Here is a 24,587-nt window from a genome sequence, read left to right on the forward strand (position 1 = left end):
AAGCTGCCTTGAGTTGTGACCTCCTTCTTTGTAACTCAGAAATTCTTACTGTTCACACCCATTGCTTAATGTATATTTATTGTTAAACTCTGCTTTGTAATTGTAAACAATTTTTTCAATACCTATGACTGACTTTTACCCCTTATAAAACTCTCTGCTTAAAGATTAAATTTGTCACACACACTGGCCAGAAACATGGGTCCCCATACAATTCATTTGTGTGGTCTCATTTCTCATTTATTTCATATTTCTCAGTCTGTTTAACCACTCTCTGAAGCTGGCACATTGAAGTCCAGATGGAGTTGCCGGACAGAAGATGCTGACAGCAGTTGTCATTTTAACATTTCTTTTCTTTTAATTATCTTTATTTAAACACCGTGATTACAAATATGATTGTAGTTGTATGATTTCAGTCATGTAAACAACCCCCCTTCTTCACCAGTGCAATATTCCCACCACCAATGTCCCAGATTTCCCTCCTCCCCACCTCACCGACGCCTGTACTCCAGACAGGCTTTCTACTTTCCTCATTCATTCACATTGTTAGGACAGTTCTCAGTGTAGCTATTTCTCTAACTGCACTCATCACTCTTTGTGGTGAGCTTCATGTCATGAGCTGCACCTTCCAGCCCTCATCTCTTTTTTCTCTGAGAATTATTGCAAAAATGTCTTTCATTTTTCTTAAAACCCATAGATGAGTGAAACTATTCTGCGTCTATCTCTCTCTCTCTCTGACTTATTTCACTCAGCATAATAAATTCCATGTACATCCATGTATAGGAAAATTTCATGACTTTATCTCTCCTGATGGCTGCATAGTATTCCGCTGTGTATATGTACCACAGTTTCTTTAGCCACTCATAACATTTCCTTATAAAGGTCAATATTTTTGGGGGGGTCATACCCAGTGGCACTCAGGGGTTACTCCTGGCTCTTAGGTAAAAAACAGATTCTGGAAGGCTCAGGGGTCCATATGGGATTCTGGGTATTGAACCACTGTCTGTCCTGGGTTGGTCACATGCAAGGCAAACGTCCTACTGCTGTGCTCTCTCCAGCTTCAATGTCAGTATTTTCTATAGAAATAATAGTAGCAGCTACATCCATATTTTGCAACTAATGATATTGAAAACAAAACAGAAAATAGTCTATAGTGAAAAAATTATTTATTTCCAAGACCAATCATGTTACTATTGGCAGGAAGTCTTCATCTATGGCCATTTGTCCTTTGCATGGAACTTCTTACATGAAGGTTTCTCTAGAGAGAGTGGTCAGGAAAATGAGAAGGAATGGATAAACTGGAAAGAGTTCAAGAGAGAATATAAATTATTTTTCATAACTTAAGCTCAAAAGTAACATATCTTTGCTTTCTCATATTTAATTAGTTATGCGAACAATCTTTGTATAAAAAGGTGTTTGAAACTTCAGTTTGTGGAGGTGATTTTGAGAGTAACTTTGGAGGAGATACTGTAGAAGTCCATGCTTTCTGAGCAGGTGATGCAGTTCTTTGGAAAGTATTTGATGCCCAACTTCATATTGCAAAGAACAACACCAATCTCATAGTATTATAAATAATACATATTAATGGCAAGAAGAAAATTCTGGATGAAAATTTTCTATACTCAATTTAATTCTAGCAAAATATTCCAAATATTATTTAAAAGTATGCAATGAGGTAGGATAGTTATGCATAGTTCAGATTAATTCTGAAGTAATACAATATGCATAGATCTCAGTGATACATGCCATTACTTTAATGATTTTGAATGAAAGACAATTGCCTTTTCTATTGTAATCTTTCCAAAATATGTGCCTTCCTATATTGCTTTGTTGCACTGAGCACTGACTGTCACAATAGGAAATTTTAAAAACATAGTTATGAGCTGTTTCCAGATTCAATAACCTGCCAACCTCCAGTTCATGCCAGTGAGAGCCATGCTAATCATTTTGGGAATCACTCGGCTATCATCTTATAATACCCCTGAGAGTAAAAGTGGCGAATTATTTAGCTTTATTTTATTTTAATTTCATAATTAAGTAATTGGACTTGGAACAAACAGTTTACTACTTCCGTTTTAATTAACATTTTGCTATAGAACAATAGTATTCACTAAAATATTGTCTTCTCATACAGAGCCAATTAGAATATGCATTATTGTAAGTAATAAAATGCTTTACTAATCAAACATTTATGTAGATCAGACATTTTAATGCAATGGCAATTATAAGAAAAGCAATCAGATTACTTAGTGATAAATGCTTTTAATTAGATTTTAACATGTACAGATGATATTTTTGTGTTTCTACTTAAATATTATTTTCTTAGTGATAAATTATAGTTTTAAAATTAACTTGAAATTTGAAGATCCAGACTAAGAAAGACTATATTTTCAAGAGTAAAAGTATTAGTATGTTAATAATTATTATTATTTCCCAGTTACAATAAGAATATTATTATGGGACTGCAGAGACAGTGCAGTGGGTAAAGTATTATCCTTATATTTAGCACACCCAAGTTGAATTCTTGGCACTGTCTATGGTCCCAATAGCTCTGCAGTGGGTAATCTATTAACAGTAAATCTATTATCTATATTATATATTATATATACATAATATATATTATCTATAACAGAGTAAAATCTATTAACAGGAGTAAAGCAGAGATGTGCACCCCAAAATAAAAAAAATCAAACAACCAAAAATAATGTTATTTTAAATATACTTTTTTTTTGTTGGCCTATTTTTGGTTTTGCACTACAGTTGTGGTGTTCAGGGCTTATGCTTATTTCTATGCTCAAAAAACAATCGTGGCAGGGGTTGGTGAGCCATATTGGGTGTCAGATCAAGCCTTGGATTGGTTTTATGCAAGGTATTTGCAATGCCCACTGTAATATCTATCTAGCCCTGGTATCTATTTCTGTTTTCCCTCTGAAGTTGCAGTTTAAAGTTTTGTGAATAGCAATTGCCTGGGAAATTTAGCAATAAGGCTTTTATCAGCATAAACAATGAGAAAACATTATAAATATTAATTTTCATTTTTGACTTATAACTGATGGCTAAGAATAATTACAAACATGTCACTTAAGAGACTCAATATATATGTATAAATGTAGATAATTATTTTCAAGTGAGGGTTTTTTCTCACATGTTTTTCTTTTTCCTTTTCCTTTTCTGCAGTGGAAACTTCCTCAGTTGTGTTCTTTGTTGTATTTATTTATGAAGCCTTCATGGTTTGGAAAGTGTCACTAGTCCCTTACATACATGGAGGTGTTACATTGTAAGTGTAAGTTTGGGCTAGGGGGCATGATAGGTAGGCTAATTAAAAGCACTTGGTCATTTTCAAATGATTATTATAGATATTGCATATGTTAGAAATTGACCAGTAAGCTGATAATAGAAATGACTAGAATGGGGAAGAGTAAAACTTAAGACAGTTGTACAGGTCAAACAAGTTCTTTGACCTTAAGCTTCCTATTATTCTGGCAAGATAATAAAATATTTGTAATCTTCAGCAGGCTATTAAAATTTTTTTTGTCCCAGCAACTATATGATCCAGTATTATCATCTCTAATATTTACATGTAAGTGAAAAACATAAATTAACAGAATACCTTCTATAGAATGTTGTTGAAATGTATAATTTATTAGTTGTTTAAAAAGTCAACCCAAAATGCACAATAAATGTAATATCTATCATCTGGGAAATAGTAAAATATACATTGGATGAAAATCTAAAAACACGGTTTTGTACAATAGTTTTATTTAAAAGATGCAAAACACAAATCTTATAGATTTGCGTAGACTTCTAAAATAGGTCCTTGTTTAAATTCAGATTTTCACCATTTTAATTTTTTTAGCTTTCACTTAATGTTTGTAGAATATAAAATTATTTTAAATTCAAATTTAATTATCATTAGGTACACTACAATTTTTCTTTAATGTAATCTTCTTGAATCAATATTTTATTTGTGCCTAGAATACTCTCAATTATTTTTGTGCTTATATACTTATTGTTAAATATTGAATCAGACATACCCAGACAGAATTTTAGAATCCCACAGAATGGCTTTATGTTTGCCTAAAGACCTCATTAACATTGACTAGTCTACAATTTGTTCAATAGTTTTAATTTGTTTTTTTCACTTGACCTTAAAGCTTTTTGTTTTCTTACTCATTTGTTTTATTCTGTAGGCTTTTATTTCTTCATTTTTCCTCTTTATTCGTTCATCATTGGCCTTTTCTTGATTTAGCAACTCACAACATTTATTTATAAAAAAGCATAGTTGTTCACAGAACATCTAATGTTGGAGAGATTCATTATGTTGACATTTTATAGTCTTTCCAATTATGCTTTCTTCACTAGTTGTCCTCAAGTATCCTATTTATCTTTGTAAGTACTTAACTTTACAGAAGCTTTTCATCAGGCATCCATATATAGACTTTATTAAAATCAGGCATGTAAAAATACTCATTTACAAAGTGTGTAGTAATAACTTTTGTTCTTATTGCTTATATCATTTAGCAAAAAAGGAAAAGAGATGAATTTGCTTAATATCTCATTACAAAGTTTTACTCCTTTAATTTTAAAACATTTAACAAAGTTAGGTATTTCTTAAATGAGTGAATATATTTAATACCCTCTTTTTTTTAATATAAATTTTTATTTTGATCATAATGGCTTACATATTGTTGACAATAATATTTTAGGTACATATTTACATAAAATCAGGGGGGATTCCCATCGCCAAATTGTCATCCCTACGCCTCCGTTTCTATCCTACCTCCCTTTTCCTTTTCCCTCACCCCAGGGCGGCTAGAATATGTGGTCCCCTCTGTATCTAGCCCACTACTTAGTAGTCTTGCACCTGTTTGGTCCTGATGCCTCCCTTATTTCCCCCTCTATCTGGAGTCAGGACTAGCTAGTTCAAGTTGCGTGGTTTTGTTTGAAGGAGAAAAAAGCAATAAACTGGGGTAAGAGTCTAATACCCCGAAAATGGGCGGAGTCCTTCTAAAGGCTCTCATCATCACTCTGGGAGATGGAGAAAAAGTAGGTGAAACACTCCACTAGTACCAAAAGAAGTGTCAAATATCCAGTGAGGGCTCCAGCTATTTCGATAAGCACCACACAGATCAGACAAAACAAACAAACAAACAAGTAGAAAAAAAATTAAAACAAAAACAGACAAACAAAAATCACGCCATGGTCTTGAATTAAGAAACATGGCATAGCACATAACGAAAGAGAAGAAAGGAAGAGAAAAAAAAAATAAAAAAAATAAGTATAATTGGGGACTACACTTTCAATAATCACACCCAAACAGAGAAATCGACCAAAATAGATTGGTAAATCAAAAATAATAATAATAATAATAAATGAAGGTACTATATATATTTATATCAAAAAAATAAGCAAGGTTTTGTGCTTTTTGTATTTTTGTTTTTTTCCCTCCTGCACTGGCACAGTAAATATTGGGGTCATTCGAAAAAGAATTCACTTGGCCTAAGAGATATGGGATTTCTCCGTCCTTGGAGCATACTGTCATGGGATCAACTCTAGACATTGCTCAGGATCCTTTACTTTCCCGGTGGTGTTTTTTTTTTTTTTTTTTCTTTCTTTTTTTTTTTCCTTTGGTGTGTGGAAGACTTCTGCTCTGTGTTTAGAGGTCTCAGTATCTGTACAGATCCTGAGGTGGGACTTATGATGAAGTCAGTCTTTGTGGTTCTAGAGGTTCTGTTACCTCAGTGTCATTTTAACCCATCTTCTGTGGTTGATGATCTTGGTCTTTGCACTGAGCCTAGGGTGGCACCTAGGATAGCGTCTTTCTTTGTGCTCCCAAAAGCCCCATTCCGTTACAATTGTCTCTGCCGGATCTTTGGGGCTGGAGATCATGATTCTTGTGCAGGTCATAGTTCAAACCCTAAACTAGGGCTTATTTATTGGTCCCAAGATGTATACAGTCTGGTCGTGAATCAAGCAGCCAGTCATCTGTAAATCCCGATCTTGGGTTTTTGTCCTACCAAAGGGAGCCAAGACTTCTGGTTTTGTCTTGTCGTTAGTTGGTAAGGTAGGCTAATCTGCTCTAAGGTCAAAATGATCGCATTTTTCCCGTTGTCAGGATATCATGTTAGAGGTGGGCCTTGTTGTTGGTCTCGTCGTATTAAGGCCGTCCTGGATGGAGTTTGTTTCCTGCAGCTGTTGTGGAGAGCTGTGCCCTTTCTATGTCGGAGATCCAGGGTTCAAGGCTGGATGAATGGTATCTAATCACCTGAGGTCTAATTTGATTCCACATGACATATTTTCAAGGCAGGAGATATCCCTATATTTTAAATAACTATGAGTTCCTATCTCTAGTAGATAAGAGCTCTCTTTTATTTTTTTTTTTTAAATGTAAAATTTCCCCTTTACTTAGTGTGCCTTTGTAGGGGGAAGTGGTGCTACATTATAATGTCTGTGTATTCGTGGGTGGACTGATGGGATAACAGCCACAGGTCACCTACCAAAAAACGAAGAAAAAAAAAAGGGGGGGGGATTGAAACTGTATGTGCTCACAAATATATATGAAGGACAAACATTAAAAAAAAAGATAAATAAATAAATTAAAAAAAAAGAAATAAAATGAGTTAGCGAAATTTTTATGGGACCAAAGTGGTGCAAAAGACTACCTTACATTTGGGGGAGGGCAGGTAAAGAGGTGGTGTATTACAGGTCTTATGCCTATGTTGGAAGTACAGTTTTTCCCATTGTCTTTTGGGTTTTTCTTGTGGTGTGTGGGTTCCCAGGCATCTTCCTAACCCACCCCCTGACCTTCTTCAGATTGGTAAATATTTGCGGCAGGGGGGTCTTGGAAGAGTTCTTGCATTGGGGATACTTTTGGATCTAGGCCCGGTTTCAAGGAGCAGTTCGCGTTAGGGGGAGTTGGTCGGGAGGGCCTCGCAGCATGAGTCCATAGGGGAGTTGGCTGTCTTTTCTTTCAGGAGACGAGGTGTGGTTTTATCTGGGTGTCGTCTCGCCTGGGTGCTGGGTACTGGTTCATTGGGTAGGAGGTCGATCTTGATGCCTAATAGAATAAGGACTGGGGGAGAAGAGTTTTAATATGGTGGGAGATCTGGATGGGATTGAGGGGTGAGGGGATAGTTGGATTTCCGGAGGGGGGAAAGGGGAAGGTGTATGGGAAGGGTTTGAAGGGAGAGAAAAGAGAAAATACCTTAGAGAGAAAAGGGGGGGAGAAAGGGAGAAAAGTAATGAGCAGAATAGAAGAAGAAAAAGAAAAAAAAAGTAGTGAGGAGAGGGGAGAGAATAGCAAGGGAATGCTGGTTTGATTGAATGTGTTCGAAGAATAGAGCCTGTAGTTTAAGTCTGTACGTCTCAGGTACTGCTTCAGTGGTCTGACTGGTCACGTGCTTCAATTCCTAAATGAAGGTATTACCTAAAGATAAAGTGTATGTTAAAGAGTTTTCTTGTGGCCATCTCGTAGTGCAAGCAAGGTATGGTATCCCGTGTGGTATCCCGAGTTGCCACCTTAGTTTGTCCGCCCTTTGTATCCAAGGGCACCTGTGGGCAGAAAAGCTGAGAGGTTATTTAAAGTATAGTAAGATAAAGGCATTAAAAGGTAGTGTTATGGTATGTTGCCATTGTAGTCCGTGATTTCCCTTGGTGTTCTATACTTGTGTTCCTGTATATGAACTCTCAGGGATTATTGTGGACCTTTGTTGTAGAAGTCTGATTACATACCTGTTCTCTCTATGCTGCCGTTTCTGTTGTTGCTGTTTTCTTTGTGGTATAATGTGTAGTCAAGAGTTTGCGTTGTTCCTTTTTCATGTATTTTGGACACTGCTCCCACGTATATGCTGACTATTACAGTGTTCGGAGTTTCTACCCTGTTATTTGATAGGATTTAGTTGTGTATAAACTATGTGTTCTAGGTGTTTCAGAATAGTGCTACCATTCTGTGTTTATCTTTTGTCTTCTGACTTACTTCGTTTAACATAACATGATCTAGGTCCATCCATGTTGCTGCAAAGTCTGTGATTGTATCGTTTCTGACTGCCATGTAATATTCCATTGTGTATATGTACCACATCTTAATGATCCATTCATCTGTTGTTGGACATCGAGGTTGGTTCCAAGATTTGGCTATTATACTGAGTGCTGCAATAAATAGTGGGGTGCATATATATTTTGGAATGAATGTCCTTCCATCTTGTGGGTATATGCCTAGTAGAGCAATTGCTGGGTCAAATGGCAGATCAATTCTGAGTTCTTTGAGCACTCTCCAGACTTTTCTCCATAGATGTTGGACTAGGGGGCATTCCCACCAGCAGTGGATGAGAGTTCCTTTCATACTGCATCCTCGCCAACAAAGGTTGTTTCCATTATTTTTGATGTGAGCCAACCTCACTGGTGTAAGGTGGTATCTCATTGTTGTCTTGATTTGGATCTCCCTGATGATGAGTGAAGGTGAGCATGTTTTCATGTGTTTGTTGGCCATCCTTCTGTCTTCCTCAGAGAAGTGTCTATTCATTTCATCTCCCCATTTTTCTATGGCTTTATTTGGTTTTGAGGGGCTCAGCTTTCTGAGTGCTTTGTATGTTCTAGATATCAGCCCTTTATCTGATATGTCAAGTGAAAAGATTTTTTCCCATTCTGTTAGCTGTCTTCTTGCATTAAGTAGGGTTTCTTTTGCCATGCAGAAGCTTTTTAGTTTGATGTAGTCCCATTTGTTTATATTTGATGCTAACGTTCTTGCCATTGGTGCTCCGTTCTCAAAGACCTTTTTGATATATAGGTCTTCGAGTGTTCTGCCTATTTTATTCTCGATAAACTTTATAGATTCAGGTCTGATTTCAAGGTCTTTGATCCATTTTGAGTTGACTTTTGTATAAGGAGTGAGGTATGGGTCAATTTTCACTTTCGTACATGTGGTTTTCCAGTTGTACCAACACCATTTGTTGAATAGGCTTTCTTTGTTCCATTTCAGATTCTTGCCTCTTTTATCAAATATTAGTTGGCTGTATATCTGGGGGTTTATGTCTGGGAATTCTGTTCTGATCCACTGGTCTGAGCTCCTGTCTCTGTTCCAGTACCATGCTGTTTTAATTACTATGGCTTTATAGTATAGTTTCAAGTTAGGTAAGGAGATGCCTCCCAGCTTCTTGTTTTTCAGTATGTGTTTGGCTATCCTGGATCTTTTGTGGTTCCAGATGAATTTTGTGATTGATTGTTCTATTTCTTTAAAGAATTGTGTCTGAATTTGGATAGGGATTGCATTAAATCTATATAGAAGTTTGGGTAAGATAGTCATTTTGACTATGTTAATTCTACCTATCCATGAGCATGGGATGTTCTTCCATTTCTTTAGATCTTCTTCAATTTCTTTCTGAAGTGTTTTGAAGTTTCCCTGGTAAAGGTCTTTCACTTCTCTTGTAAGGTTTATTCCTAGATACTTGATATTTTTTGATACTATCTTAAATGGGATTGTATTTTTAATCTCTTTCTCCTCAACTTCATTGTTTGTATATAGAAACGCTACTGTCTTTTGTGTATTGACTTTGTATCCAGCCACTTTGCTGTATTGGTTGATTGTTTCTAGGAGTTTTACTGTGGACTCTTTAGGGTTTTTGATGTATATCATCATATCGTCGGCAAATAGAGCTAGCTTGTGTTCATCTTTCCCTACTTGAATTCCTTTGATTCCCTTCTCTTGTCGGATTGCTATTGCTAGCACTTCTAAGGTTATATTGAATAAGAGTGGAGAGAGTGGACAGCCTTGCCTAGTTCCTGACCTTAGTGGGAATGCTTCTAGTTTCTCGCCATTAAGTATAATGTTGGCTGTAGGCTTTTCATATATAGCTGTAACTATCTTGAGGAAGGTTCCTTCTAACCCTATTTTGCTGAGTGTCTTTAACATGAAAGGATGTTGGATTTTGTCAAATGCCTTCTCGGCATCAATTGATATGATCATGTGGTTTTTGTCTTTCATGTTGTTGATGTGATGTATCATGTTTATTGATTTGCGTATGTTGAACCAACCTTGCATTCCTGGTATGAAACCCACTTGGTCGTGATGTATGATCTTTTTGATGAAGTGTTGGATTCGGTTTGCTAGGATTTTGTTGAGTATCTTTGCATCTATGTTCATTAGTGAGATTGGTCTGTAGTTTTCTTTTTTGGTGGTGTCTTTGCCTTCTTTGGGAATGAGTGTGATATTAGCCTCATAAAAGGAGTTGGGGAGGATTCCTGTTTTTTCTATGGTTTGGAAAAGCCTTTGGAACAGTGGTAATAGGTCTTCTTCAAATGTTTGATAGAATTCACCTGTAAATCCATCTGGGCCTGGGCATTTGTTCTTAGGGAGTTTTTTAATTACCTCTTCAATTTCCTCTGAAGTGATTGGTCTGTTTAGACTTTCTAGATCTTCCTTTTCCAGTCTTGGAGGAGGGTGTTTGTCCAAGAATCTGTCGATTTCTACTGGGTTCTCTAGCCTACTTGAGTATAGTTGTTCATAATATGATCTCATGATATGTTGTATTTCTTGGGGTTCTGTTGTAATCTCTCCCCTTTCATTTGTGATCCTAGTGATTTGGGTGTTTTCCCTCTTTTTTTTGGTGAGTCTTGCCAATGGTTTGTCTATCTTGTTTATTGTTTTGAAAAACCAACTCCTGGTCTCATTGATTTTTTGTATTGTTTTCTTAGTTTCGATATTGTTTATTTCTGCTCTGGTTTTTATTATTTCTTGCCTTCTGTTTGTGGTTGGATTTCTCTGTTGCTGTTGTTCCAATTCTTTGAGGTGATCTTTTAAACTGTTGGTTTTGTTGTTTTCCTGTTTCTTGACATAAGCCTGTATTGCTATGAGTTTCCCCCTAATTACTGCTTTTGCTGTGTCCCATAGATTTTGACATGTTGTCTCTTCATTGTCATTTGTCTCAAGGAATCTTTTTATTTCTTCCTTGAGTTGTTCTTTGATCCAGCTGTTGTTAAGCAGCATGTTGTTTAGTCTCCAGGTATTAGTTTTCCTCCATTGCTTCTTCTTGACATCAATTTTAAGCTCTGTTGCATGGTACTTCTAATTATCCTTACCTTTGTGATCTTACATAGGTTGGCTTTGTATCCTAAGACATGGTCTATTCTGGAGAAGGTTCCATGTGGGTTTGAGAAGAATGTGTATTCTGCTTTCTGGGGATGGAGGGCTCTATATAAGTCTGTTAGCCCTAAATCTTCTAATTTTTCATTTAGAGCTCTTATTTCTTTGCTATTTTTCTGCTTGGAGGATCTGTCCAGTGGTGATAGTGGAGTATTGAGGTCCCCTACTATTATCACAATTCCCTTCATGTGTTTCTCCAGGTTTGCCAGTAGTTGCCTCACATATTTTGGTGACTCTACATTAGGTGCATAGATATTGACCAGGGTTAGTGTTTCTTGATCTAATGTTCCCCTGACCAGTAAGTAGTGACCCTCTTTGTCTCTGATCACTTTCTTGAGGTTGAATACAATTTGGTCTGACATAAGAATGGCTGTCCCTGCTCTTTTTTGTTTTCCATTGGCCTGAATAATTACTTTCCATCCTTTTATTCTAAGCCTGTGCTTATCCTGTAGCTGTAGGTGTGTTTCTTGCAGACAGCAGAAGTCCGGTTTATTTTTCCTAACCCAGTTCTCTACTATGTGTCTTTTAATTGGAGAGTTTAGTCCGTTTACATTTAGGGAAATTATTGATAGAGAGGACTGTTGTGCAGTTGTATTGTGTGGAGTGGTTGTTGTTACAATCGGGGGTTTGGATTGTGTAATTCTTCTCTGAGTAAGTCGCTTAGGATCGGCTTAGTTTGCACAAATAGTTCAAGTTCATTCATGTTTGAGAATGTTTTTAGTCTGCCCTCCCATATGAATGATAGTTTTGCTGGGTATTGGACCCTGGGTTGGAAATTTCTTTCATTCAGTCGTTTAAATATGTCATTCCACTGTCTTCTTGCTTGAATTATTTCAAATGGGAGATCTGGTTTGATTCTTATGTCCTTTCCTTTGTACTTGAGGTTTTTTTTCTCCCTTATTGCTTTCAGGAGTTCCTCTTTCTCTTTGTTTTTTGCCATTTGGATTATTATGTGTCTTGGTGTGGGTTTATTGGGGTCTACTTTATTAGGGACTCTCTTGACTTCTTGGATTTGTCCTGAATTGTCTTTCCAGAGGGTGGGAAAGTTCTCTGTTATTATCTCCCCGACTACCTGTTCTACCCCCTTCCCTATTTCCTCCCCTTCTGGTATACCCACAATTCTTAGATTGTTTCTTTTGTCCTTGTTGATTAGATATTGGATTTTTCCTTCCAGTGCTTTGCTTTTTATTTCTTTGTTGGTTTCTTGATCATTTTTTGATTGCAGTTTTCCTTCGAGTTCTTCTATGTGCTTCTCCAACTCTGTGTTTCTGCTCGTAAGGCTTGTTACCTTGTCTTTTAATTCATTCACTTCTTTTTGTATGGACTCTCTCATGTTCTTTGACATTTCTTCTTTAATTTGGCTGATTCGTTCGACCATGGATTTTTTATATTCGGTTGTTAGGGTTTCTTTTAATTCTTTTAGTAATTCTTGCATTTCCTTCCTCATGACTGCTTTTAGGTCTTCTTCCCGTGGATCTGTGCGCTTTGGTGGACTTGGAAATTTGATAGGGTTTGTCATGGTGTCTCCAGTTATTAGCGATTTCCTTGCTTTACGCATTGTTCTTTGTATTTAATGGTGTATTTTAGAGTGCTGTGGCTTCTAATTTTGGCCTGCTTTGGTCCCCTTCCTGAAGGTGTTTCTAGAGGGGCCTGTTGGGTGAGTTTGTTGGGCCTAGCCCTTTCTCCTCCCCTTTGCTACCTAGAGTGCAGCCTTCCTGCTGTGGGTCTTGTCCCTTTCTGCTCCTTATTTCTGTCAGCGGTGCAGTTCCACTCCTGGCCACAATGGTTACTGGCGCTGTTGAGCCTAGCTCTCAGTCCCCCCTCCTTTCTCTGGGAGTCAATGGAGCTCCGCCCCCTCCACGCCTCCCTTGAAGGGTTCCCTCAGTTCAACCCTTCAGGCTCTGTCCTCACCCTTGGGGAGTCCCTGGTCCACTCCAGGGTCCAGGGAGGTGGACTGCTCTAGTTCCCCTGCGAGTCCAGATGGCTGGCCCTATCTCTCCCGTCTGTTCGGGTCGCTCAACATGACTTTCTAGTCACCCACCTGGGGGAAGGGAGTCACTCAACCCTCTCTGGCTGGCACGCAGGGGTTCCTTGGGGAAGGGTCCGTCCCAAATGCCGCGCGCAAAGAGACAGAAATTCCCTCACTCACTCCTCCAGCCGGCCCGCCAAAGGGTCCGACCCAGACACCGGCGCAAAGAGACAGAAATTCCCTTACTCACTCCTCCAGCCGGCCCGCCGGGGTCCCTGGGGAAAGGGTCCGACCCAGACACCGGCGCTAAGAGACAGAAGTTCCCTCACTCACTCCTCCAGCCGGCCAGCCAGGGTCCCTGGGGAAAGGGTCCGACCCAGACACCGGCGCTAAGAGACAGAAGTTCCCTCACTCACTCCTCCAGCCGGCCCGCCGGGGTCCCTGGGGAAAGGGTTCGACCCAGACACCGGCGCAAAGAGACAGAAATTCCCTCACTCACTCCTCCATCCGGCCCGCCAAAGGGTCCGACCCAAACACCGGTGCAAAGAGACAGAAATTCCCTCACTCACTCCTCCAGCCGGCCCGCCGGGGTCCCTGGGGAAAGGGTCCGACCCAGACACCGGCGCTAAGAGACAGAAATTCCCTCACTCACTCCTCCAGCCGGCCCGCCGGGGTCCCTTAATACCCTCTTTTTAATGCTCCTCTCGTATTTGTAATACTGGTGTTAGATGTGATAGTGGAATAATGCTTGTGAGGGCGGTAGAAAAGGTTCAGTTATAGGTATACTTGTCCTTGTTAGAAAAATGAGATACAAAATTGACATTAATGATTGGCATGCTGATAAGTTTTACTTTGTATATTAGATGTTTTTATTTAATAATACATGCAGGCAATTATTGGTTATTATCACTATTCAGTTAAAAACATTACTTAAATCAAGATAAAAAGTAAAGATACTATTTCCTAAGTCAAAACCAACAGGAATACTTTCCCTCCTTTTCAAAAGAAATGGGCCAGTGATCTATATGTCCAGATATACCTAAATGTGCCAATCATTGTGGCATTTGATTTCTGTGCATGGAGTATGCAAATTGAGCAAGTACATCAGGAATGTATTTAGAAAATAATGTTTCTCTTTCTCCTATACACCAAAGGTTGAAGAATAGTATTCATCGATTATTGTCTCTCATACTACCACTCATCTCTTATGCTACTGAGACTTGTGTTTAATCTCATGATAGGACAGACTCATGATGAACATGCATAAAGATAGTGATGGCTGTTACAAGAGCACGCCAGAATCTCTATCTGTGAGATGATTTTTTTGATGCAAAGCTACTGATCATTTGTTCACTTCCTGACTTTGACGCAGCCTCGATATTTGCCCCAGTTTCTCAAATGCAAAAATTGTACAGTGGTCATATTAACTCAAATCTTCTGTCAGTCCAAGGATGAAAATATAACTCCTACTCCCAAATTACATTTGTCTTTATTTTCCATGAAAGCTCATCAGATAAGAAACAGTGCAAAAGTCTATAAATATTTATGCATAAAGTTAACATAGTAAGAAAATACCATAAGTAGGTGTTACTTTTTTCAATACATGCATGCTCTGTTATATATACTCTATATGTGCAATTATTTCTAAGTACTAGATATTATGGAAAATGAAAAATACAGAAAGAAATCACATTATTAATTTCACTTGCATCTGTGATTTAACTTTCTAAGAAATGAAATTCTACAATCTATCTTCTCCACCTTGGCTTATCAACTCTACAGTTTCTCAATACCTAAGGAGAATCTGAATTTTTCAATGTTCTCATAAGGAGGTAACTCTCACAAAAGTAAAACGACTTTTATTGAAAACTTACATATATACATATATTGATATTGGGCTACACCCAATGTCACTCAGAGATTATTCCTGACTGTTAGCTAGGAAATTATACTTAGCAGGCTTAGGGCACTATTTAGGTTGTCAGGGATTGAACCTGGCCTTGTGCAAAGAAACAGCCTACTTCCTGTTCTATCACTCTGGCCCCACCTTCAATATTTTTATATCACACTCTGGTGTTTTTCACTTACATATTGTTAAACAACAATGTACTAATTCAGGGATGTAGCAAAAGTAGAATGGATAGGGTACTTTTCTAATACATGGCTGACCAAGGTTCATTACCAGGTACCACATATAGGTCCCCAAACCTTGTCTTGAGTAAGCTCTGGGCAGAGCCAGGAGGAAGAGCTCAGCCTCTCTTTGTGTGCCTGAAAAATAATTATAGAAAAAATACTACATCAACAAGTGAATTTCATCCTTAAATATATTATTCTGACATTTATTAACATAGAGTACATAGTATATAATAAAATTTCACAGGTAAATTTTAAAGACACAAGTCAGTGCCTGGAAATTCTAAGACTTTAGAATAAAGCCATCTATAATTGCAATCTTAAGAAAAGAAGAATATCTGGCTTCTAGTTCATCAAACTAAACAGTAGAACATTAAATGTCTTGATCCACAATGGATTTCAATTTTTCAAGTAAAAGTAAATATTGATATAAAGATGCAAGTTTATTAGCTAGGAATATTTCTAATTTCCATGTCCATTTTAACTTTATTTCTGACATGGCATTTTTGTATTATTGTTCACCCTATGAAATGATGTAGAATCATTTCTATTTTTAAATACTTTAGTCCTGAGACCAATGAAGTCCTTTACTGATAAGTCATCTGCTTTAGGAATAGTTTTCTTGACATTTTCACCAAGCATTCAAGAATCACCTTCAGATCATCCATGAGAAAATGGGCATTTTAGGGTGCGAAGAAAATACCATGAAGCTCAAGGTCCATTAGTGTCCCCATTTTCTTGCATCAAAGGTCAGAGAATATGGCTGGTAATCTCAGAACTCTCAGCTAGTGCACTAACACTTTATGGTATAAACTGCAGCAGCCCATATGACCATGTAAGAACTCAGTTGACCTGTAATTGAAAAGCAGTTAACATTGTTCAGCTCTCAGCCATCCCCTCCTAGAGCACATAAAGTCCTCTGCCCTTCAGAGTTCTGTGTATGCCTCTGTCTGACTTGACTTTTTGAGGAACTCTGCTTCTTGCTAAGCTTAGGAGCCTACATTTATATTATGCCACATCTCTGAAGTCCTTCAGTTCTGTGACATTACATATGCATGTCTGTTATGCACCAAAAATGAGAAAGCCCAGCAACATAGAATTTAGTGTTCAATTTCTATCTTAATTTAACCTTGTAACAGTAGCTTAGGTGATCTATTCCTTTTGAGGGCACCAAATCTATGGAACTCTCCATATATAGTCTCCGTGGTTCATTTGAAATGAAGATTGCATAGGTCTTAGAGTAGGTGTCTAACCTCTCCAGAAAGTTAGTAACCCTAAGCGAGTGGACCATCTGCTATCATTTTTCTCCTATGTCAGAGTACTTTATTTTGCTGAACATAAAACTATACTCCTATCCAAGTTACAGCAAACCTCATGATTTTATCTATGTCTTCACAATATTTAAATATATAGATATAACAGAATATTACCCTTTGATCTGTCATTGGATATTGTGGTTGTTTCTATAGTCCAACTATTATACTATCACTGTGATTTGCATAGATGTTCAAATGAATTATTTTGTATTTGGGGGAGTAGATGAATTAGGACAGAGGAAAATACTAGATTATCTAAATCATTTGTGGTATCTAAAGAAAAAAAAGATTAGACAATATTAAATGATAACATACTCAGCTCTGGATTAAAGAACTTAGTGTCTAAAGTAAAGGAGACAGAGTTGAGGGAAAGTGATAAGAGGGACTAAAACTAAATATTAGTCTTGATAAAAGATCTTGGGATACTTGTAAGCATGGAAGCAATATGGTTATACTTATTTGCTTAATTAATTAAAAGTAGATTCAAATAGAAATTGGGCATAAGTTTTTTAATGGTATATTTAAATTGGTTATCTTTATTCATTTAAATTGAAGCTTAATTTTTAATGATATAGCAAAATATAAAACAAGTAAAACTAAAAAAGATAAATGAGTTACAGAGAAAAAAATATCAATTGCTAGAAATGTGTAAAGTGGGGTAAAAATGATGAAAAGGAAAAATGAGGAAACAATTTAGAGTGATGTGAATGTTATTCATCTTAATTATAATGACATCTACATAACTATTCATATTTTTAAAAATCATCGAATTATAAACCTGAAAAAAATGACAAAATTTACATCATGCAAGTGATGCATCAATAAACACAATTTTTAAAAAAAGCTGAGCCATCACAAAGATCTACTAAATTCACAGTTTAAACACATGGGGAGAAATTTTTCCCAGTGCATTTAAGTCTAGGCCCTTAACTTGGAACAATATAACTATGGATATAGTTGGAACAAAATAAGTTTGGATATTTCAACTCTCCAAAATTCCACTCTTTGTTTCATTTATCAGTAGTCTAATTATTTATCAAAATATTTAGCCAAACAAAAGAAGAGTAAAAAGGGGGATAGTTTGATAAGATTTATGTTCTCTATATAAATTTTTTTATTCCAAGTGTGATAACTCCCCCATACTTAACATTTTAAACCCATCGATCTTCCTCTTTTGAGAGGATGAAGGGTGATTTGGACCACATCTTAATTTCTCAAAGGTTCCTATTGTCTGTGAGCTTGGGAGTTGCTCCTGGCATTTGTCAAAGAACCATATATGATATGAGAGTTAAAATCATGTTGGGCCAAGTTGCCCCCTATAAGACAAATTCCTCCTTCTATACCATCCCTCCAGCAATAAACCTCCACTTCTGTCAGTATGTGGGGAACTTACAATTTTGTTCTGTCTGCTTCACTAGCCATCAGTGCAGCACTCATTTAATATGAGCAGTTGTTTTTATCCATGGAGTCTTTATGATGCCTGCCTTTTTAACAGAACACTCACTTTTTATTTTTTTCAACACAACATTTACTGCACTATAAAAGGATATGTTTTATTCCATTATAATTTAATAACAGCAAGAATAGACACTAGAAAATAGGCAAATATGTATTTGATCTGTCATTTTCAAATATGTTACTTAAACTAATGTAGCAGACTTGCTATCTTGCTAAGATTACTCTCTTCAACTCTGAGATTACTATATGAAGTTGGCTAAGATAATTGTAACTTTCGTTTTTGACTATGTAAACTATACATTATTTTCTATTATATTCTGGCCAACATTCCATCCTTCCTCTTTCTCCCTTCCTCCTTTCCTTTCTCCCTCCTTCCCTCCTTCCCTCATTTTTCCTCCCTCCATCCCTCCCTCCTTATATACCTTCCTCCCTCCCTCCCCCTTCTTCCTTCCTTGCCTCCTTCCTTCTCTCCCTTCCTTCCTTCCTCCTTCCTTCCCTCCTTCCTTCCTTCCTTCCTTCCTTCCTTCTTTCCCTCCTTCCCTCCTTCCTTCCCTCCTTCCTTCCCTCCTTCCTTCCCTCCTTCCCTCCTTCCTTCCTTCCTTCCTTCCTTCCTTCCTTCCTTCCTTCCTTCCTTCCTTCCTTCCTTCCTTCCTTCCTTCCTTCCTTCCTTCCTTCCTTCCTGTCCTTATTTGTTTTCGTTCTTTCCAGCTATATTTTATCAACAAGGTGTGATGATTTGATGTTAGTTCCTCGCAATATGGAGATGTTCAGACCCACAAGTGTTGTGGACCATCAGAGACACCAAGGTAGTGCTGGAAGCCTTGAAGGCTATATCTGGAAACACTTGGTGCATCAATTCCTTCTATTTTGATAGACTGGAGTCCCTGATTCTGGGTTATATTTCTAGCACCAATTATTTAATCTATAATGATATAATCATTGCTAACCAAAGTAGATTTGGGGAGTTTTGGGGGGGAGGCCACACCCGGTGATGCTCAGGGTTTATTACTGGCTATGCATTCAGAAATCACTCCTGGCTTGGGGGACCATTTGGGAAGCCAGGGGATAGAACTGCGGTCCTTCCTAGGCTAGCACCGGCAAGACAGATGCCTTACCACTCAGCACCACTGCTTTGGCCCCCAAAGTAGATTTTAACTTATAATTATATAGCTTGGATTGATAAATTCACAATAGTGAATTTGAAGAAGTTGTCTAAAATTTAACTCTTATTTTTTGAAAAGCAATAAATCTACTATAATCTACTACAAGAAAATTTTGGTCCAATGTCTTTTGTTTTTAAGGATCCATCCAAAGGTGCTCAGGGGTTACTTACTCCTGCCCCTGAGCTCAGGAATAACACCTGGAGGTGCTTGGAGGACCATATGGGACACCAGGGATTAAATTCAGATATTAAATTTGGACTATCATACAGGCCCCATGGTCTTTTTTTTTTTTTTTTTTTGACAGGAGTACACTTCTTAAGAAACAAGATTGATGGATGAAAGCAGGATGTGGCAGGGATCAGATTCTAGGCTCAATTATTTGAGAAAAAAATTATTGTTCAAAAGAAATGTGATAAATTTATTATTTCCAAAACATTCCAAAACTATTTAGTCTTTTATGTCTTTGCCAATTGGAGTGTACCAAATATTAATGCAATTCTAGCATAGTCTTTCATCATTATGACAACTATGATTTCTCATATATGTTATCTATACAAATTCTTCTAAACCCTATGGTTATATTTGGTTATATATTCTATATGCATATTTTAATTTTTAAATATTTTCATGTTGTTTTGAGGAAGAACATTATAATTTTACAAAACTGTCTTTCAATGGGTTAATTTTTCTTTGTACCTTTCCACAATTATGTTTTATACATATGATGAATTTTTCATACATTTTTGATTTCAGGTTATTCTTTCTTACAAATCCATTTTATCTGTTTATTTCTATATAACATAGCTCCTTTGTTTTAATATTTGCTATGATTTCTTAAAAATTAATATTTTAAGACATACTGAAGTCTATTAGATTGCTGAATAGCTTCTTTTGATCATTAATCAAAACTTTTTTTGGTTATTGGCCCACACCCAGTGATGCTCAGGGATTACTCCTGGCTATGCACTCAGAAATCACACCTGGCTTGAGGAACCATAGAGAATGCTGGGGGATCTAATTGTGGTCATTCCTAGGCTATCACAGGCAAAGCAGATGTCTTATGGCTTTCATCATCCTTCCGACCCCAATAATCAATTTTTATCAATACTCACATCTAGTATGTATTATATTGTGTTTAAATGTTTAAATTCTCTTTACCATTTTTTTTTTTTGCTTTTGTTTTTCTGGCCCCACCCATTTGATGCTCAGGGGTTACTCCTGGCTAGGTGCTCAGAAATTGCCCCTGGCTTGTGGGGACCATATGGGACGCCGGGGGATCGAACCACGGTCCTTCCTTGGCTAGTGCTTGCAAGGCAGACACCTTACCTCTAGAGCCACATCTCAGGCCCAAAGATAAAGCATTCTTTTTTTTTTTTGTTTTTGTTTTGGGTCACACCCGGCAGCGCTCAGGGGCTACACAGGGGACCATATGAGATGCCGGGATTCGAACCACAGTCCTTCTGCATGAAAGGCAAATACCTTACTTCCATGCTATCTCTCCGGCCCCTAAATTTTCTTTACCTTTAATGAAAGTTTGATTGCTCTCTATTTCTTGTTCTCCCTTTCCATTTGTCTGACCAGTGGGTTCCTATATTAAACTAAGAACAACTTATTATAAAGTTTAACTTTGCACATTATTAAGATGATTTTTAATTCCTAGCTAACAAAGACATTGTTCAGTTATTTTTTTTCCTATTTTCTCACACCAAATAATGTAATTTTATTATATATATTGTTATTAGATAGGTAATTATATTTAGCTTAATTCTCTGATTTAGGTGATATGCTGATATCTAATTTCAAAATATGAGCTCAGTATTCAACTATTTATGCACATGCTATAGCCTTCCTAAAAACACACAGGTCTGAAATACTTAACTGCCATGGTATGAAAAATTTTCCTTCAGATTATTTTTTCTTAATAATACACGAACTTAATATTTTTGAATGTTATATTTTATGCCAGTCAATTTAAATGTTATTCTTAATATTTTGTTTACTACCAAGGTAATTTCACAAAAAAGTTATAAATTACATGAAATTGACATACTGTAATGATTATGTTTAAATTTTCACCTATGATCCATTAGCGTTGAAAAATGTGTTTTCTAAAATGACAATATTGTATATTATAAGCCTTGTAATTCACATGTAATCTTTATGTAAAGAATTATTCTTTGCTCCAAAATATGTTAATATGTAACTGCATTTTTGTAAAATAAAAAATATATATAAAGTTAAATACCTATATATTTGCTATTAAAATAGATAAATTCAAAAGTGACTTTGTGGAGACTCTTAAAAAGGATAAATATCAGGGCTGGAGAGATAGCATGGAGATAAGGCATTTGCCTTGCATGCAGAAGGTTAGTGGTTCGAATCCTGGCATCCCATATGGTCCCCTGAACTTGCCAGGAGCGATTTCTGACCATAGAGCCAAGAGTAACCCCTGAGCACTGCCAGGTATGACCCAACCCCCCCCCCAAAAAAAAAGGATAAATATCAGTTCTATCAGTGTCCTTCTAAGGAAAGTAATGCCTAACTTAGGATCTACTTAAGAGCAAGACAACTTAGCATAGGAATTTAATGTTAAGACATTTTTGTTGTTTCTTTAAAATATTAAATAAATCACTATCAACAGTGTAATAAAAAATATTGCTTGGGGCCAGAGCTATAGCACAGTGGTAGGGTGCTTGCCTTGCATGTGGCCTACCAGGATTAGATCTCAGGCATTCCATATGGGCCCACTGAGGTCTGTCAGGTGTGTCTCCAAAGCCAAAAATAAAATATGGTAAAAAGAAAAAAAACAGAGAAAAATAGATAAGTATTAGAAGACTTATACTTGTCTATCAATACTGACATTTGACCAATGCAAAATGACTAGATCTTTCACATAAAGTAGTGAAAATGTAAATAGCATACAGTTTTTGAAAAAAATCTGTATTATCTCATTTTATATCTTGATGTCTGTTCCCATTTTTCCTATATAGATACTTACCAAAAATAAAAGAAATTTATTGTATAAAAATGTCTTGGACCAAAGAATTAGCACATAGGGTAGGGCAGTTGCCTTGCAACTTGGCAGACCCAGCTTTGGTACCCTCATTGTACATGGTCCCCCGTGCCTGCCAGGAGCAATTTCTGAGTGCCATGGTAGTAGTAACTCTGAGCAAGATGTAGTCCCCATAATACAAAAACAAAATATTATAAAAAATAATTTGTATGAGATTAACTATTACAATCTTATATATATAATTTCCAATAAGAAGTAAAGATAACAAAATATTAATATCAGAGAAGTATAATAATATAAAATAGATGATAGCTTAAAAGAAAATACAGCTTGGTCACCTTTCAAGTTATAGACATAGCACTTCAAACTTCAGCAACTACTCCCATCACAAAAAGATCACTTTTTTTTTTTTTGGTTTTGGGGCCATACCTGGCGGTGCTTAGGGGATACTCCTGGCTATCTGCTCAGAAATAGCTCCTGGCAGGCAAGGGGGACCATATGGGACACTGGGATTCGAATCAACCACCTTAGGTCCTGGGTTGTCTGCTTGCAAGGCAAACGCCACTGTGCTATCTCTCCAGCCCCAAAATGATCACTTTCTAGTTATATAAAGCAAGCATATTTTATGGCCAATGTTATTTCCTCCAATAAATTTTTAATTTATTTTTCCAAAGTACATTTTCAATGAATGAAATACCTCATATGACCAAGTTATTGTATTGATAAAGTAATTAACTACAAATAAAAGTCAATACTACACTTGTAATTTGACCAGTGCTATTCTCAAATATGATTTGCTCTTAATTTCTAACATCATAATTGCCAATTTTGACCTTTTTTGTTTATAAAAGTTATTTTATAGTCAACATTTTGAATAAACACAAAACAGTATTCCCTCCTAATGAAATTTTAAAAAGTAGACAGAAAATAATTGCATATAAATCTACTGAAAGACTGCAAGCTTCTCATGTGTGTTACCCATAAAACATAATTTTATTTTTATTTTTACAATAAAAGGTTTGAATTTAAGAACATTTATTTTTCATAATCAAAGTGCATTTGATAATAAGATGCATAATTAATCTTCTAAGAAATAAAAATTCTGTGTGAAAAATCTATCTGGTGATCATATGATTATAATTTCTTTTTTTTTTTTTTTTAAAAATATGGAATGCTTCACGAATTTGCGTGTCATCCTTGCGCAGGGGCCATGCTAATCTTCTCTGTATCGTTCCAATTTTAGTATATGTGCTGCCGAAGCGAGCACATGATTATAATTTCTTTATTTGAAGGATTCTCCTCAAATGATGCTCAAGAGGATTGTAGTTCTCTCCAGAAATTTTTGGACATTCAGGTTTGCTGCTCAGTGAAAGCCCAAGAACCTGGTGCTACTCAGACACTGTGGTACCAGGAAAAACCTGGATACTTTGGTTATACTTGAGGGGTCTCCAGGAATCTTTGAGGGCCATATAATATTATGGTTGGCTAAATTGAAGACATGCTCCTTAAACCCTGTAGTACCTCTTTGACTTCTGAAATATTTTTGCATGGTAAATATATTTATATATCTAGGAAGAAGTTTATTAATTGGGGGGCAATTCAAGGGGTGCTAAAGGCTTACTCCTGATCTGTGCACAAAAATTCTGGAAATACGTTGAACCAAGGTCTTATGCATGAAACATTGTGCATAATCCATTGAGCTCTCTCTCTCTCTCTCTCTGATCCAAGAAAAATATGTTTAATGATATTGAACACAAACATTAGTTGGATGATAAAGTGAGAAATGTGTTGAGAAGTAAGTTATTATCACTGGGATTAGATTATGAGTGATATATGAATTTGGAAGATTAGTATTGAAGTATCTCAAATAATTATGTAAATTATTTTCATTGTAAAATAAAGTTTAACAGAATAGAGTAAGGAATGGTGAACTTGGATTTTTTATAAGACCATTATGGGCAAGAAATGCAAAACTAGATTCAATGCTTATATTAAGCAAGTGATAGACATTCAGGATCAAAACTGTTAAAACAAATGCCAACATTTCTATTGGACATTAGGACTGTGATTTTTTCAAACACATCTGAATTTGGCAACTTGTTAAAAATTTACCTAGTTGAAAAAAAGCAAAATAAAGAAATATGTAAAAATGCTCATTCCTGAATAGACAATATAAAATATAAGTTCTTGTTGCTTTGCTTTTAATCACAATGTTCAAATCTAATAAGGTGGAAAACCTTATATTTTTTTCTTAAAATATACAAGGACTAACTAAACAGACAATAAAATATAAATTAGCTAAATTCTAGTAAGTGGCATTTTTATATTTAGAGAAGGAAAGAGATTATAGAGGGATGAATAATTCATTCTTGATAGAATGGCAAATGCAGGAAGAATTTGT

The 24,587-nt window shown here is 36.4% G+C and overlaps 1 non-coding gene across 1 annotated transcript; it reads right to left on the reverse strand.

Moving 5' to 3' along the window:
- Nucleotides 1–23,346: 23,346 nt before the first annotated feature.
- LOC126003021 (U6 spliceosomal RNA) lies at nucleotides 23,347–23,453 on the reverse strand. Its single transcript, XR_007493566.1, has one exon. It is a non-coding gene; the product is annotated as a U6 spliceosomal RNA (small nuclear RNA).
- Nucleotides 23,454–24,587: the final 1,134 nt, after the last annotated feature.

Source organism: Suncus etruscus, chromosome 2 (assembly GCF_024139225.1).
Source record: "Suncus etruscus isolate mSunEtr1 chromosome 2, mSunEtr1.pri.cur, whole genome shotgun sequence".
Taxonomy (NCBI): Eukaryota; Metazoa; Chordata; class Mammalia; order Eulipotyphla; family Soricidae; genus Suncus; species Suncus etruscus.